Raw genomic sequence first — 16,969 nt, 5'->3', positions numbered from 1 at the left:
ATAAGAGACTGCTTTCAAAAACATAAAAAAAATGTATGCTCAATAACTATATTAAGAAACAAGGGGATGCAAACATTTGTTGATGATTGGAGTATTGGGACACCCCTCCACAAATCATTGAATTGAGGTGTTCTGATCACTTCTATGGCCAGAGTTGTATAAAATCAAGCTCTAGGCCTTCAGACTGCTTCTACAAACATCTGTGAAAGAATGGGTCGCTCTCAGGAGATCAGTGTATTCAAGCGTGGTACTGTGATAGGCTGCCACCTGTGCAAGTCCATTCGTGAAATTTCCTCACTACTAAATATTCCGTGATTAACTGTTAGTGGTATTATAACAAAGTGGAAGCAATTGGGAACAACAGCAACTCAACCATGAAGTGGTAGGCCACGTAAAATCACAGAACGGGTCAGCGCATGCTGAGGCGACAGTGCGCACAAGTCGCCAACTTTCTGCAGAGTCAACAGCTACAGACCTCCAAACTCTGTGTGGCCTTCAGATTAGCTCAAGAACAGTGCGTAGAGCTTCAGAACTTCCAAAGGATGAGTCTGGGATTGCCGGCTTCCAGGATAACGGTACTAGTGTAAAGAGTAAAGTTTGGTGGAGGGGGGATTGTGGTGTGGGGTTGTTTTTCAGGAGTTGGGCTTGGCCCCTTAGTTCCAGTGAAAGGACTCCTAATACTTCAGCATACCAAGACATTTTGGACAATTTCATGCTTCTAACTTTGTGGGAATAGTTTGGGGATGTTCCTGTTCCAGCATGACTGCACACCAGTGCACAAAGCAAGGTCCATAAAGACATGGATGAGCGAGTTTGGTGTGGAGGAACTTGACTGGCCTGCACAGAGTCCTGACCTCATCCCCATAGAACACCTTTGGGATGAATTAGAGCGGAGACTGTGAGCCAGGCCTTCTCGCCTAACATCAGTGCCTGACCTCACAAATGCGCTTCTAGAAGAATGGTCAAAAATTCCCATAAACACACTCCTAAACCTTGTGGAAAGCCTTCCCAGAAGAGTTGGAGCCGATATAGCTGCAAAGGGTGGGCCAACTCCATATTAAACCCCTACGGATTAAGAATGGGATGTCATTAAAGTTAATTTGCATGAAAAGGCAGATGTCCCAAAACTTTTGGCAATATAGTGTATATATAATTTTAAAAATATTTAAAGTATTTTTTTAAATCTTATATTTGTACAAATAAATTAGGAGATAAAAGGGCATTATGAATTCAATTGTACAGTATATATATATAAAAAAACATTCTAAATTGTTTTATAAATAGAAAAACCTTCATCAGACCTGTCTTTCCCCCATTTGTTCTACAATACAACCAGAATGGCCTTGCCGAAATCCAGGAATTATGAGAGGATTGAGCAAATGGTCTCCCCACCAGATGACATCTCTGTCTGGCTCTTCCTCAAATCACACTCTTACTCCCGTCCTGTCTGTCTTGACAGCTAGAGCTTTTCCACAAAGGATTTATTTTCCACAAAGGTTTCTATTTGTTTGTTGGGAGCATTGCTGGTTCTTCGAAGTGTTATGGACCAGTTCAACATGCTGCATTTGATTAGCAATCCTTAGAAGACTGTGAGGAAAAACAGTGCATAAAAATTTGTGTTGCATGTTTCCACTCCTGACCTCTCGAGTTCAGCTTGTCCGCACCTGGTTTCCTTTAGCCTTCTCATCATATGGAGAGGGAACAGGGTCCAAATGTTTAACAAACACATAGAGAAAAAAACATAGGCAGAATGGAATCTGTTCCTCTGTTGAGGATTCTGTCTGTAACATTGACGTTTAGCTTCTCACGGAAAGGAAAATGTCTTTGTTAAAGAGCCATAGTATGAGTGTGAGAAAGAGTCATACTCAATTATACTAATACTCATTTATATGCTCTGTGGGTTTGACTAAATGAGATATTTTTATATTTATGTAGTATTTAAAATAAAAATGTTGTCTGAACAAACATTGAGTCTCATCATAAACAATTCAAAATGAACTCCAAAAGATGCTTTTAAATGGCATGCCGAACTAGGTGAAAATGCATGGCAGATGTGTTACCTTGGCAACATCCAGATCACCAGAAGCTTGTCTTTCCTGTGCTGGCCAGTGGAGAGCAGAGAAACAACAGTGGCACTGCTGGGTTCACTTACTGCCCTGCTGGAGCCTCCGACGGCCACTAGACTACTGCTTCTGAAGCCTCCTGCTGTTTTGGGTTCCTCATCATAAATCCAGGTAAGCAGTTTGAGTCCTTGTGTGCAGGACAAGGCATAGGCCTACATAAGATTTTGTCTTTGAGAAGAAAAAAACACAACTTAAACCTGGAAATAAACAGAAAGTTTAAGGATTATGCACTCCAAAATAAACTATTTCATCCAAAGGTTTAAACTGCGTCAAGCCTAGTATTTTCACAAATGTCAGGGTGGGGCAAGTTGGCACAGGCGTTTTAAATATTTACACAAGGGTTATAAATACATTTGTACAATACATAATAGCCTACTTATCATAGTTGCCAAGACTTTAGGTTGTGTCTTTATAAACGTTTAAAAAAAAAAAACGCACCCTGAAAAAATATTGTATGCACGCACATTTTAACAAATGCCAGTAAGACTCGTTTCGATCGATTCTGTCTAATGACTCGTTTGAGTAAATTACTCAATGACTCACTCACTTATAACACAAAAAAAGATCTTGCTTTAAACGGTGTAACCTATTTATTTTATACCTATGCGTGTAACATATACGGAGCCACTGAAAAAATCAGTAAACGAAAAATATATATATATTTTTAGCGATCAGGTTCAAAAAGTCGAGTCATTGAAACGAATCTAAAGCCCCACGCTAGTTGTCACCTGATCATGTGACTCAACATGGCGCTTGCATGGGGAATAATTTTGAGTCGCCATGGCTTTATGTGAGTGAGTATCATTTTAAACATTTCTTAAACGTGCTGTATGGTGGGAACGAATTTACTTGAGCAGATTTTTCAGTAGTTTGGTTTGTACAGGGGTCCAAGAAGTTTGCGAACTTTTTGTTTGACAAATGCCCCCCTAATGCGATGATCTTTTTTTCTAAAATATGATATAACTTAGGCCTATTGTTATATTAACATGTAGGCCTATAAAGACCGACTTCTACCGTGTAAGAACAACAGCAAGGGTGATCATTTAAGGATGAGTTGTTTTAATAATCAGCGTTATTGTCACTAATTGTACTCAAGTCAAATAATTTAAAGAAAAACAAGCTTTTTCGTCTGATTTTTTTCCCCTTACTTTTACAAAAACACGACTGTCAGTAGCCTCTAGCTATAGGCCTACTTAAAAGGTTAGTTCACCCACATTTTCTGAGGTGACTTTATCGCTTTATATGATGAACAGATTTAATTTAAGCTTTTATTTACATATAATTATTGAACAACTCACACATCAATTATGGTGAAGGGAAGCTCAAGCATGTTTCCTCAGGTTGTCATGCAGCACGTTTGAGCTTCAGCAAGAACCAATGAGGTTCGTTCTCGTGTTACGCAGCACGTTTGAGCTTCAGCAAGAACCAATGAGGTTCATTCTCGCAGCACGTTTGAGCTTCAGCAAGAACCAATGAGGTTCATTCTCGTGTTACGCAGCACGTTTGAGCTTTAGCGAGAACCAATGAGGTTCATTCTCGTGTTACGCAGCACGTTTGAGCTTTAGCGAGAACCAATGAGGTTCATTCTCGTGTTACGCAGCATGTTTTAGCTTCCGCAAGAACCATTGAGGTTCATTCTCGTGTTACGCAGCACGATTGAGCTTTAGCGAGAACCAATGAGGTTCATTCTCGTGTTAGCAGCATGTTTGAGCTTCAGCGAGAACCAATGGGGTTCATTCTCGTGTTACGCAGCACATTTGAGCTTTAGCGAGAACCAATGAGGTTAATTCTCGTGTTACGCAGCACGTTTGAGCTTCCGCAAGAACCAATGAGGTTCATTCTTGCGTGTCAAGCAGGTTCGGTTGAGCTTCTTTTTATGTTCGCTGATCAATGTTTTGGCTGTATGTGAATAAAAGCCTATAAATCTGTACACCATAAAGCGATCAAGTCTCCTCAGAAAATTTGGACTAAACTGCTTCTATTTGCTAGATTAGTTTTATGATCTCTTTATGAACTGTTTGAGTGGCAGTTGCGTAGACTATCAATGTAGGGACAGAAAGCTCTCAGATTTCATCAAAAAGATCTTCATTTGTGTTCTGAAAGGTTGGAATGACAGGTGAGGGTGAGTAAATGATGGCAGAATTAAAAATTTTGGGTGAGCTAACCCTTTAATCGTGATCAGTCATGATTCTTGTAATTTATGACCAAAGCGAACATTAATAATGCTAAATTTTATATTCTTTCTTTCTTTAAAATTCATTCTACTTATGCATTAAGTGTCTAAAACTAAAGGGCCACTCTATGTTTTTTCCCACCTGAAATCTCCCAAACCTGCTTGGTTCCTGGTGTGTCTGCTGCCCTCTGGCCTTCTGAGCAGGACTTGCATTCAAGATAATGTCTAGTGTTCACGATCAGATTAAACTTGTAGAAGAGTGGTTTCAACAAACTGTTAAAATGTTATGTGAAAGACTAGTAAGATTTTTTTCTTCTCTGGCAGTGTGATTGGAGCTCTGACAAACGTCTGTTACTATATCAGAGTTGGCACCGGTGGGACAGAGGCCAAACGGCGCTCTATACAGAGTTATGAGCTTGTGAATGAAGACAGATTGGGTACTTAAGGGCATGTTCACTCCTGTAAATAGCCACAGTGGATGTAATGTGCCTCTATTTTCATTTGATGTTAGTAATTCTGGCATCTATTCAACATTTATTCACAATAACTCAAGTATTTATTTGAATAATGTAAGTAAAATAATCATTGACTTGTCATGTAATACAATTAGGCCAATATAAAATCCATTTATTAAATGTATAAGAATTCATATTTATAAAATAGAATTTCTAAAAGTTAAAATTAAATTAACCATGAGTGCCTATTTTACAAATAAAAAAATAATTAAGGTCATTTTATTGTCATTAAATAGGCTATACAATTGAAACTTTTAACGATGTTTCGCCTCCATTTTGTTCCAGTGCATCTGTAATCAGGTTTCGTTTCAGGTAGAGGAAAATTATTTTGAGTACATGAGAAAAATGTATTCTTTGCTGCATGGGAAGAATAACGGTATAATGTTATAAATGTTGTGGATTAGATCATCCACCATGACGGCCACTAGAGGACGCTGTCAAGCTTATATATATATATTTTTTTTTAAATAAATAAAACGCTGTCTTGTGCATTTGCCTCAGTTTGAGGAATGGAAAAATGACCAGGACCATATGCCAGTATAATATAGATAGATTGTTTTAGTGTTAACAGCTTGGCTTATTAAAATAATATAACATATATTCATTAAGTCTCCCTTAAAAATATGATAATGCTAACAAAGTAACAGTTTCCAACATAGTCTGCTGTTGTGGCTACAAAGATTGATTGATTGATTGATTGATTGATTAATTAATTAGTTTTGCCTTTAAAATGAAATTACAGTTGACTTTTTACATGTTATTTTTGCAAAATATCTTTTCAGCAGTTACCATAACTGTAGGAACGAAGGTTATGCATTTTTGAAATGGTAAATACTTGAGGTTTGTTAGGTAGCCTAAATGTTATGCCATAGGACTTCTTCCATTCTATGCGTCTATAATAGAGAAAAGTGTATATGCATCAGAAAACAGAGGACATTTCTTGCTTCTGCCTTTCAACAAGTCTCTCTTTAATTGCAGTTCACTGCAGATCATTATTGTAGCATTTTCATGGAAAAAACTAAATATGTTAGGCTTTAGTAAATTGTCAGAGCAAAAAATTCAGACTGGCGATAGTCAGTTCTTCTGTTGTGGTTGAAACGGCCAGCAGAGGGCACTTTATGATCAGTGTGAAGCGCCTCTGAAACTGATTAAAAGGTGCAAAATGATTATTCCCATTAACTTTGTGATTTGCCCCCAACCCCCCCAGCAAAATATAAAATGAAACTAATAAAAAAAAAAAAAAAACAACAACAAAATTACTAAAACTTTAACTAAAATTAAAAGGAAAACAGAAATCTGAAAATAAACTCAAAATATTAATAAAACCGTAATTAGTATCTCAATCATACTGAAGTAACACTGTGCTGGATTCAAGCTTGCAAAAGGCAATGATTTGCCATTTAGTATGTGGGTTAACTCCTGGTTTCAAAAGTAAAAATTTGAATATTTCCATATATTTCAACTATAATAGTTGAAAAAATGTTTTAGCCATTCCAGATAAAAGGTGCAGAACATCAAAATTAATTTCAGGCATTATTAATGTAAGCCTACTAAGTGAAAAAAAAATGAGAGCCTTTTATTTTCTTGAACAAATAATTATTTGACCTTTGTCTGGCCGAAACAATATTCAGTGACATAAACAGTCATTTTAATCTCTTACTTCCATTTCTCTTTCCTGCTGGAGTGTATGGGATCAAAATGCTATTCCTCTTAAAATTTGCAGAGGCTTAGGTGAGTCTAATAAATCATGGATTTTGAAGCCGAACAGCAAAGTCATCTTTTCTTTGGCCGTGGCGTCTATGTTTTCAGGACTTGTGTGTTTTCGAATGTCCCATAGTTTAAAAAAACGTCTCTTTCTGTTCCAACCAAGTAGCATAGCTCACCTACTCTCAAAATATTGCAAGCCACAGGTTTGTTTGGCTTTGTGAGGAAGATGCTGAACATTTCCACCAGAGGTGGGGGTCTGCTTTGAATGTCCGCAGTCCGCCAGATGCTCTGTCTGGGAATTACGTGCGTTTTCTTGGCATCCCGAGATGATGACTTTAATCAATCTACATGATAGCACTGGCAAAGTAGGACCCAATTTGTGACTTTTGAATCTCGTTCAAACCCGAATTTCAGGCCCTGTTTTTGATGGACCCTCTCCAAATGTTCTCACTAACCGGCTGACATCCAGCTGTTACAGATGGTGGACATTCTGGATCTAACTGGACAATATGTGGTCCAAGTCTCTGCTTCTTAGAACTGAGACCCCAGTGATCAGGCCTGTTGTTTTCCTTTGTGCTGCAGAGAGTTTTACTCTAGACATTCAAGATGATCGTGTGGTTTGAGCTTGCTGGAGTCTATCCAGTCATGGTGTTTCTCATCTTCTCTCTTTCTTTTTTTTTTTGTGAGTATGGGGAATAGAGGAAGTGGTATGTGTTATAATGAGAAACTGGAACTTAAAGTGGTTTATTTACAGGAGAATAAGGTGTGATTTGGTACATTTGGTACAAAAAAAAAAAACTAGTAAATTGATTATTGCATTATTAAGTTGACAGAAAGCTTCATATATTTGGAGTGAGATCCCATATTATATTTTTTTCTTCAGTAATTACCATTACTATATAATGATATTATTTTGACAGAAATGCAAGAAATGTTCTTTTTTTCAGTGATTAGCATAATTATAACTATAATACTGTGGCAGGTATTATAATGATATGCACAAGTTGTCCCAAAATAAATAATTTAAATAAAAAATTGACAAAGTTTCATAAACTTTGAAGGGCATCCCATATTATTATTATTATTATTGTTATTAGTTTTCTTAAGTAATTAGCATTACTATCAAATATGTAACATTTTGCCAATTATGTTGGTATTGTAAGTTATATTTGGTGTTTTTACTTTGTATACACACAGGTTGTCCGACAACCGCTTCATCACAAAAAGATGTATATAATAATGATAATTATAATATTTAAAAAAAATGCTACTATGATATTTTGTCAGAGACGCTTGTATTATTTGTTGTAAGTATATGCACAAAAAATGTATATATAAATTGACATATATTTAAAGCGTCTTATACTTTAAAGGAGATCACATTTTTATATTTACATTTTTGAAAACTGTTACTAGGTAGGCTATTTTTGGTGTATTTAGTGCATGTACACACAGGTTACCCCTGAAATTACCTGTCTGCAATACAGTTTTCACATAAACATTTATCCAGGTCGAACCAGTCTTCATACGGTAGATTTCTGACAGATAGCATGCAGAATGTTCACAGACAGGTCTGGATTTCATTGCTTCATACACGAACAGCTGCATCAAACCCCACCAGATATACACAGACTGTAAGCAACAGAAAATTTATAGCTAAACATTAATTACCAGGTAATCTCTCGCTTCGTATTGAATGAATAATTTACTGTTCAGAATGTGTGCTTGGTTACCTGGCAACCACCGCCATTCATTTACATTTTAGCATTGGCATTTACGCTTATTTTTCATGGTGCTAAAATTCCAATCGGCAATAAAACACTGCAAATTAACATCCTCTGTGCAAACCATAGGTGTGTGTAGAGCCGTCGTGCTGCTTCAGGGTCTGGTGGGCTTGGAGGTGACCGTCAGAGCATGTTATGAGGATCTGAGATTGGTCTAGTCTAGAAAACACCAGCTTACTCTGAAAAATAAATAATAATGCAAGGTGTTCTTTGACAGTGTAACAGTCCCACAGCTGAGGGAAATATAATCTTGTATAGCCTATACAAATGTTTAAAAGTCTCTCAGGTCCCCTCCTCGAGTATTTTCCACAGAAAATATTTGGTCCAGAAACAATTTTCACACTGTAAAAAATTAAGTAACTTGGATGTTTGTCATTTTTACTGAAATTACATTAATCTGACTTAAAATGAGCTGAATCTTGTATAACATGAAAAAAAGTTGAAAATTGCTTAACTTATTTTGATGAGTTAAGCAATGTAAAAACCTATTGAACATCAAATTTTTTTGCAGTGAAATTGCTAGTAAATGTCAAATAATTACAAAGAGACAGCAAGTAATGCATTGAATTAAACATGTAATTTTGAAGTAGAAAGGCTGAAAGTGTTCTTGTTAAACCTACAGTATTCTTTGTTTTATCTACAGCTTTGAAAAATCAGCGTCCCGCAGTTTTAAACTCGGCCTGTAGGTGGCACAAGTGTCAATTTGAGCATGTTCACTTCATTTTTATTACAGTCAACTTCCTTTTTATTACAGTCAGTGGTAGTTTGTCACACGCTGTGCAGTTGTTTTGAAATTCATATGCTTTTTATTCTGAGAGATGGATCATGTGAATTATATCATAACTAGGTTTGCTTGTAGAAATTGCACGCAGGCTTTGCCGTGTCAAGGCGAGATTTGGGGGTTTCTGGTTTTCTCCCCTTCCTCTTGTACGCAGAGCCCCCGACTGGTGCACCTTATAGATTTCTCCCGAATAAATCATCCTTATGGGACAAAGATGCATCTCACCGCATGAGGGAAGAAGAATGAGGGCAGGAGGATTTATGATGGGAGAGGTGAGGCCTTGATGTTACTATCAGACGTTATTGCGGCTGCGCCTCAGGCCTGGAGCGCTTTCACAGGAACGTAAGCGAAGGCCCGAACGCAGCCAACATGGCCTCCACACACCCAAAAACAGATCCGCTGTAGGCTTTTGAAGTTCACTCGCCCCAACCCCTCGCAACTGCACACTTGTGATCGCTCTCTCTCTCTCTCTCTCTCTCTCTCAATGCCCATCCAACTCATTCATCTTTCCCAGGCGGGTTCTCAGCCTGTGGTGCTGAAATATGGCAGATGAACCTGTTACATGTTAGTTTAAGAGATAGTGTAGGTGTAAATTACACAGGAGGCTCTGGCTAACCTTATTTATGAGAGGGCTGTCAGGTGTTTAGGTGTTAGAGCGAGACGTGCTGCTTAAATCGTTTACTCCGCTGTAAATCAGAGCGTGCGTGCCACATTCGTGCACGGCAGTTTGCACACGTGCTTACATGTGCACACCTCTCTGTTTTTGTGTACCGAAGGTTCTGGTAAACTCCGGCATAGCTAGTGGAGACTCAGACGGGGGCCACCAGCACGGACGGAGCTTGCTGTTATTTCTTTTATGAGTTTAATATCATTTTATTGAAATATGCTGCTCATAAACCCTCTCGGAGTAACAGTTACCTCTGTTTTATTCCAAGCGAGCTGAAATGGATTGTATCTGTCATCAATTTTTGTTCTTCAAGCAGTTAGGTTTTTATTCTCAGCACTGTTGTACAACATTGATGGATGTATGATTTTGTTCTTCTTCTGTTATATACACTATTGTTCAAAATTTTGTGGTCAGTGAAAATGGAATAATTTAAAGAATTTAATACTTTTGTTCAACATGATTCATTCAGTTGACTAAAGGTGACAGTAAAGACATTTATAATGTTTAAAAAAAAAAATCAAATAAAAGCTATTCTTTTGAACTTTCTGTCCATCACAGAATCCTGAGGAATTGCATCACTGTTTCCACAAAAATATTAAGCAACATAACTGTTTTTTTTTTTTCTTAAATGTTTCTTGAGAAGAAAATCAGCATTAGAATGATTTCTGAAGGATTTTGAGAAATGATGCTGAAAATTTTGCTTTGCATCACAGGAATAAATTACATTTTAAAATGTATAAAAAATTGTAAATAGTTATTTAAAAATTGTACTACTGATGTTTCACAGTATTACTGATGCAGCCTTGGTGACTAAGAGATTTTAAAAAGCATTAAAAAAAATCTTACCCACTTAGTTAATTGTAATGTGTAAGTGAAAGTTATTGCACTGATTCTTGAGTACTAGAAATGAAACGGGATATAGAACTGAAAACAAGTTTGTGACAACTTAAGTAATTATTTTGATCGATTTATGTGTTATCAGCCGAAATGTAAGTTATTTAACTGATATTTAATTGTGGGGGCTTATTTTCTGTATTTTTACGTTAAGATGACCTTTGCCATCATTTAAAGGCACAGTATGTAAGTTTCACCACTAGAGGGCGCTTATTCAAAACAATAACAAAGGCGTAGCTTGAAGGCGTGATCTTCGCCTCCACAGCCGATGTAAAGCAATCTCAGGCAGAAATCATGTTCATGGTTGAGCTAATGTATTCAATGTTTATTAACGTTACTGTGGTATGAAGCGGAACGGAACGAGGGCGGTGGAGTGAGACTGTCGGCTGCTACCGCTCCTTTCATTTTTTTTTTTTTTTTTTTTTTTTTTTTACAATTAAAATAAAGTTAAACATTTGCTCCTTTCCTGAACTTGAACTTTGTTACAGTTCCGTTTGATCACTTAAATTCACATTATTTGCTGTAAGTGCTGAATAACTACTCATACTGCCACTTTATTAATTAAAATTGTTGGGTAACGCAGCACTGTTTTACTTGGTCAAAAACAGTCAAATTGAAAATACATTTGAGTGTGTTGAACGTTATGTTATAACGTTACTCGTGTTGCACCTTGCAGTAAGCTAGATTGATATTAGAATATCATATTAATAAAAGCTGGATGACTTGTGTTGCTAAATGGCATGCAGTTCATTTTAAAACATATTGTATGGTGGAAAAAATGCTGTATTACTGTTCCTACAAATACAGGTCTTTCTGATACACTATGTTAGCCACTTGACAAAATAGTGTTGTCTCTGAGGTATGGTACAAGCATATTTTTTCATGGTAAATTAAGAAAACAAGAGCTTCAAACAAGAAAAAGCATGTTGAGCTATATAACAATTAGTTTTCTGTTTTCTGTCACCTGTCTAATAAATCACATAATATATTAAAGCGTTTTTTGGTGTTTCCATGGCTTCTATAGATATGACGTCACTGACAGGCGACGCGATGACATGGGACGTTTCACTGGCTAAAATTTCGGATTTCTCTGGATTTAAACTTTGTTGGAAACATTTGGAATAATGTAAGTACACAAGTCAACAAAATATATGATGTTGTTCTAGTGGTTTTGGGATATTAAAATTGTACATATTGTGCCTTTAAAGTGACTTTAAAAACACAAATTATTTAATAACCCTGTTAAATTTAATCTTTAGCAAATCATAAAAACAATTTCATATTGTACACTATATAGTGTTGTGAAACTTCACTTAAAATGCCAGATTTTTTATTTTTTTTATTTTACTTATTTAATTAGCCAAAATAGTATAGAATTTTAATTGGGTTATCGGCCACATCATGAAAATAAGGATCAGCTAGAATTTAAATATTAGTGCATCCTTACTTTTAAAGTTGTTTAAATTCATGTTATATATAGATTTTAATTCATATAAAGTATTTTGTTTTGCGTTTGCCATTCTAACAAGCTTCACTCATCAATTAAAAGTAAGTTAGAAATGTTGCTATTTTTGAAACTGATGGCAGGTCGAGTTGTGGCCATGTTTTATCTGATGTCCCAAGAGTGAATACTATCCACAGTCTCAATAGAAGTGCACCTGCATTTGACCCAGTGAATGGAGCTGAGCTGATGAATCGGTCTGTGATACCAAAGAGGACGTTCGAACACATTGAGAATGAGTCATTGAAACACTAAACCAACTCGGAGCACTTAAGAGAGTCTGGATGTGAGCGCTGCTGGGAGAAGTGTTGATTTTATACCTGTGGGCGTTTACGATCCACCCTCCATTCATTCTTTGAGTAGCCCAGAAGTGGGACAAGCGCGTTAGTGAGAAGTAATCTTTCACTATGTGCTAACACGAGATGTTAGCAATGTCCTTCTCATAAGAGAGAACGTAGTATTCGGGGTAACCGTATTTATTACCATTGTTAGCGTGAGCCTAACGTGTTGCGGTGGGAGTCATTGTGGGTCGCTTGTCATCGTCACCGTCCTGCCTGGAGGTACGGCGTGTCTCGTGTGTCAGGGACAGCTCAGAGGAATTGTCCCGTAAGTGGTTAAGTGTCCGGCTCTTTGGAGGGCGAGGGAGGAGACAGGCGGGGTGAGGTACATCTGGACCCAGTCTAAACATGGCACAGGTCTGTCTCATGTGTCTCTGCCGATCTCACACCCTCAGGTTTATGATTCCCATGTGTGTTTTCATTTCAAAAAATCACATATACACATACGCTTGGAGGCAGTTTTTGTCTGAGACGAGAGACACACAGAGCTCAACAGGATTTTTCTCTGCTCGCTCGCTTAGGCCAGTAGTACAGACTTTTATATGCCCTGCCAATGTTTTCACTGGACCCAACACATAAAATTCTTAATTTACATCTTTAATCATTTTATTTACGTTTATAAATGTACACTATAATGTACACTACTAATAAAAGTTTGGGGTCAGTAAAATTTTTCATGTATTTTAAACTCTATATTCCTCACCAAGGCTGCGTTTATTTAATCAAAAATACAGTAAATTGTGTATTATTATTAGGGGTTCAAGCATGAAATGCTGAAACCCTATTGTAATTGTAAGGATTCGTAAAACGCATCGCGCAGGACAAACCGTAAGGCCTAGAGACTTGAAACCTGGCCAGATGGTAGGCCTCAATTTGGGGACAACCTATCAGAGTATGACCCCGATTGGCCCATAGGTGGCGCTACAGCAACCAAAAGTTCAAAATCGCTCATATCTCTTAGACCGTTTGTCCCAGGATCAAGTGTCTTATATCGTTGGAATCCTTGGCTCAAGGCGGACAAAATGGCTATCTCCGATTTGGATGTAGGCAGGGAAAATTTTCTGCTATGTTGACTTTTGTCCATAACCTACTTTTGCGAACTAGTCCCTGGTTTTTTGTCCGATCGGAACCAAACCAGTCTAGGACAATTCTCTGGACTCTCTAGATCAATAATTATCAAAAAAAAGTTGAACTTTGGCATTTGCGTGGCTGTAACAGGGTCATTTAGAAAAGGGGCGTGGCAAAATACGCTCAAAAGCCTATAAATCCCAAAGGAAAACTCAGAACTTCACCAAAATTGATGAGCATATGTGTCAGAACATGGTGAGGAAGCATCCAGAGTTTCATGGAGATCGGACCATAGGTGGCGCTATAACTGGCAAAAAGCCTTCATTCTTATTAGGGGTTCAAGCATGAAATGCTGAAACCCTATTGTAATTGTAAGGATTCGTAAAACGCATCGCGCAGGACAAACCGTAAGGCCTAGAGACTTGAAACCTGGCCAGATGGTAGGCCTCAATTTGGGGACAACCTATCAGAGTATGACCCCGATTGGCCCATAGGTGGCGCTACAGCAACCAAAAGTTCAAAATCGCTCATATCTCTTAGACCGTTTGTCCCAGGATCAAGTGTCTTATATCGTTGGAATCCTTGGCTCAAGGCGGACAAAATGGCTATCTCCGATTTGGATGTAGGCAGGGAAAATTTTCTGCTATGTTGACTTTTGTCCATAACCTACTTTTGCGAACTAGTCCCTGGTTTTTTGCCCGATCGGAACCAAACCAGTCTAGGACAATTCTCTGGACTCTCTAGATCAATAATTATCAAAAAAAAGTTGAACTTTGGCATTTGCGTGGCTGTAACAGGGTCATTTAGAAAAGGGGCGTGGCAAAATACGCTCAAAAGCCTATAAATCCCAAAGGAAAACTCAGAACTTGACCAAAATTGATGAGCATATGTGTCAGAACATGGTGAGGAAGCATGCAGAGTTTCATGGAGATCGGACCATAGGTGGCGCTATAACTGGCAAAAAGCCTTCATTCTTATTAGGGGTTCAAGCATGAAATGCTGAAACCCTATTGTAATTGTAAGGATTCGTAAAACGCATCGCGCAGGACAAACCGTAAGGCCTAGAGACTTGAAACCTGGCCAGATGGTAGGCCTCAATTTGGGGACAACCTATCAGAGTATGACCCCGATTGGCCCATAGGTGGCGCTACAGCAACCAAAAGTTCAAAATCGCTCATATCTCTTAGACCGTTTGTCCCAGGATCAAGTGTCTTATATCGTTGGAATCCTTGGCTCAAGGCGGACAAAATGGCTATCTCCGATTTGGATGTAGGCAGGGAAAATTTTCTGCTATGTTGACTTTTGTCCATAACCTACTTTTGCAAACTAGTCCCTGGTTTTTTGCCCGATCGGAACCAAACCAGTCTAGGACAATTCTCTGGACTCTCTAGATCAATAATTATCAAAAAAAAGTTGAACTTTGGCATTTGCGTGGCTGTAACAGGGTCATTTAGAAAAGGGGCGTGGCAAAATACGCTCAAAAGCCTATAAATCCCAAAGGAAAACTCAGAACTTGACCAAAATTGATGAGCATATGTGTCAGAACATGGTGAGGAAGCATGCAGAGTTTCATGGAGATCGGACCATAGGTGGCGCTATAACTGGCAAAAAGCCTTCATTCTTATTAGGGGTTCAAGCATGAAATGCTGAAACCCTATTGTAATTGTAAGGATTCGTAAAACGCATCGCGCAGGACAAACCGTAAGGCCTAGAGACTTGAAACCTGGCCAGATGGTAGGCCTCAATTTGGGGACAACCTATCAGAGTATGACCCCGATTGGCCCATAGGTGGCGCTACAGCAACCAAAAGTTCAAAATCGCTCATATCTCTTAGACCGTTTGTCCCAGGATCAAGTGTCTTATATCGTTGGAATCCTTGGCTCAAGGCGGACAAAATGGCTATCTCCGATTTGGATGTAGGCAGGGAAAATTTTCTGCTATGTTGACTTTTGTCCATAACCTACTTTTGCAAACTAGTCCCTGGTTTTTCGCCCGATCGGAACCAAACCAGTCTAGGACAATTCTCTGGACTCTCTAGATCAATAATTATCAAAAAAAAGTTGAACTTTGGCATTTGCGTGGCTGTAACAGGGTCATTTAGAAAAGGGGCGTGGCAAAATACGCTCAAAAGCCTATAAATCCCAAAGGAAAACTCAGAACTTGACCAAAATTGATGAGCATATGTGTCAGAACATGGTGAGGAAGCATGCAGAGTTTCATGGAGATCGGACCATAGGTGGCGCTATAACTGGCAAAAAGCCTTCATTCTTATTAGGGGTTCAAGCATGAAATGCTGAAACCCTATTGTAATTGTAAGGATTCGTAAAACGCATCGCGCAGGACAAACCGTAAGGCCTAGAGACTTGAAACCTGGCCAGATGGTAGGCCTCAATTTGGGGACAACCTATCAGAGTATGACCCCGATTGGCCCATAGGTGGCGCTACAGCAACCAAAAGTTCAAAATCGCTCATAACTCTTAGACCGTTTGTCCCAGGATCAAGTGTCTTATATCGTTGGAATCCTTGGCTCAAGGCGGACAAAATGGCTATCTCCGATTTGGATGTAGGCAGGGAAAATTTTCTGCTATGTTGAATTTTGTCCAAAACCTACTTTTGCGATCTAGTCCCTGGTTTTTCGCCCGATCGGAACCAAACCAGTCTAGGACAATTCTCTGGACTCTCTAGATCAATAATTATCAAAAAAAAAGTTGAACTTTGGCATTTGCGTGGCTGTAACAGGGTCATTTAGAAAAGGGGCGTGGCAAAATACGCTCAAAAGCCTATAAATCCCAAAGGAAAACTCAGAACTTCACCAAAATTGATGAGCATATGTGTCAGAACATGGTGAGGAAGCATGCAGAGTTTCATGGAGATCGGACCATAGGTGGCGCTATAACTGGCAAAAAGCCTTCATTCTTATTAGGGGTTCAAGCATGAAATGCTGAAACCCTATTGTAATTGTAAGGATTCGTAAAACGCATCGCACAGGACAAACCGTAAGGCCTAGAGACTTGAAACCTGGCCAGATGGTAGGCCTCAATTTGGGGACAACCTATCAGAGTATGACCCTGATTGGCCCATAGGTGGCGCTACAGCAACCAAAAGTTCAAAATCGCTCATAACTCTTAGACCGTTTGTCCCAGGATCAAGTGTCTTATATCGTTGGAATCCTTGGCTCAAGGCGGACAAAATGGCTATCTCCGATTTGGATGTAGGCAGGGGACAATTTTCTGCTATGTTGAATTTTGTCCAAAACCTACTTTTGCGAACTAGTCCCTGGTTTTTCGCCCGATCGGAACCAAACCAGTCTAGGACAATTCTCTGGACTCTCTAGATCAATAATTATCAAAAAAAAGTTGAACTTTGGCATTTGCGTGGCTGTAACAGGGTCATTTAGAAAAGGGGCGTGGCAAAATAC

The 16,969-nt window shown here is 38.5% G+C and overlaps 1 long non-coding RNA gene across 1 annotated transcript in view; it reads left to right on the top strand.

The window, feature by feature from the left end:
* The first annotated feature begins 2,615 nt into the window (after nt 1-2,615).
* LOC308703570 overlaps nt 2,616-16,969 on the top strand; it is a 58,213-nt gene continuing 43,859 nt past the window's right edge. The window contains exons 1-2 of the long non-coding RNA XR_014031727.1: nt 2,616-2,913; nt 11,669-11,770. This is a non-coding gene — a long non-coding RNA (uncharacterized lncRNA). The remainder of the gene's footprint in view (nt 2,914-11,668; nt 11,771-16,969) is intronic.

Source organism: Scardinius erythrophthalmus (assembly GCF_964197995.2).
Source record: "Scardinius erythrophthalmus genome assembly, chromosome: 15".
NCBI classification, from domain to species: domain Eukaryota; kingdom Metazoa; phylum Chordata; class Actinopteri; order Cypriniformes; family Leuciscidae; genus Scardinius; species Scardinius erythrophthalmus.
The sequence above is the reverse complement of the archived record's forward strand: the minus strand, read 5'-3'. Positions and strand labels throughout refer to the sequence as shown.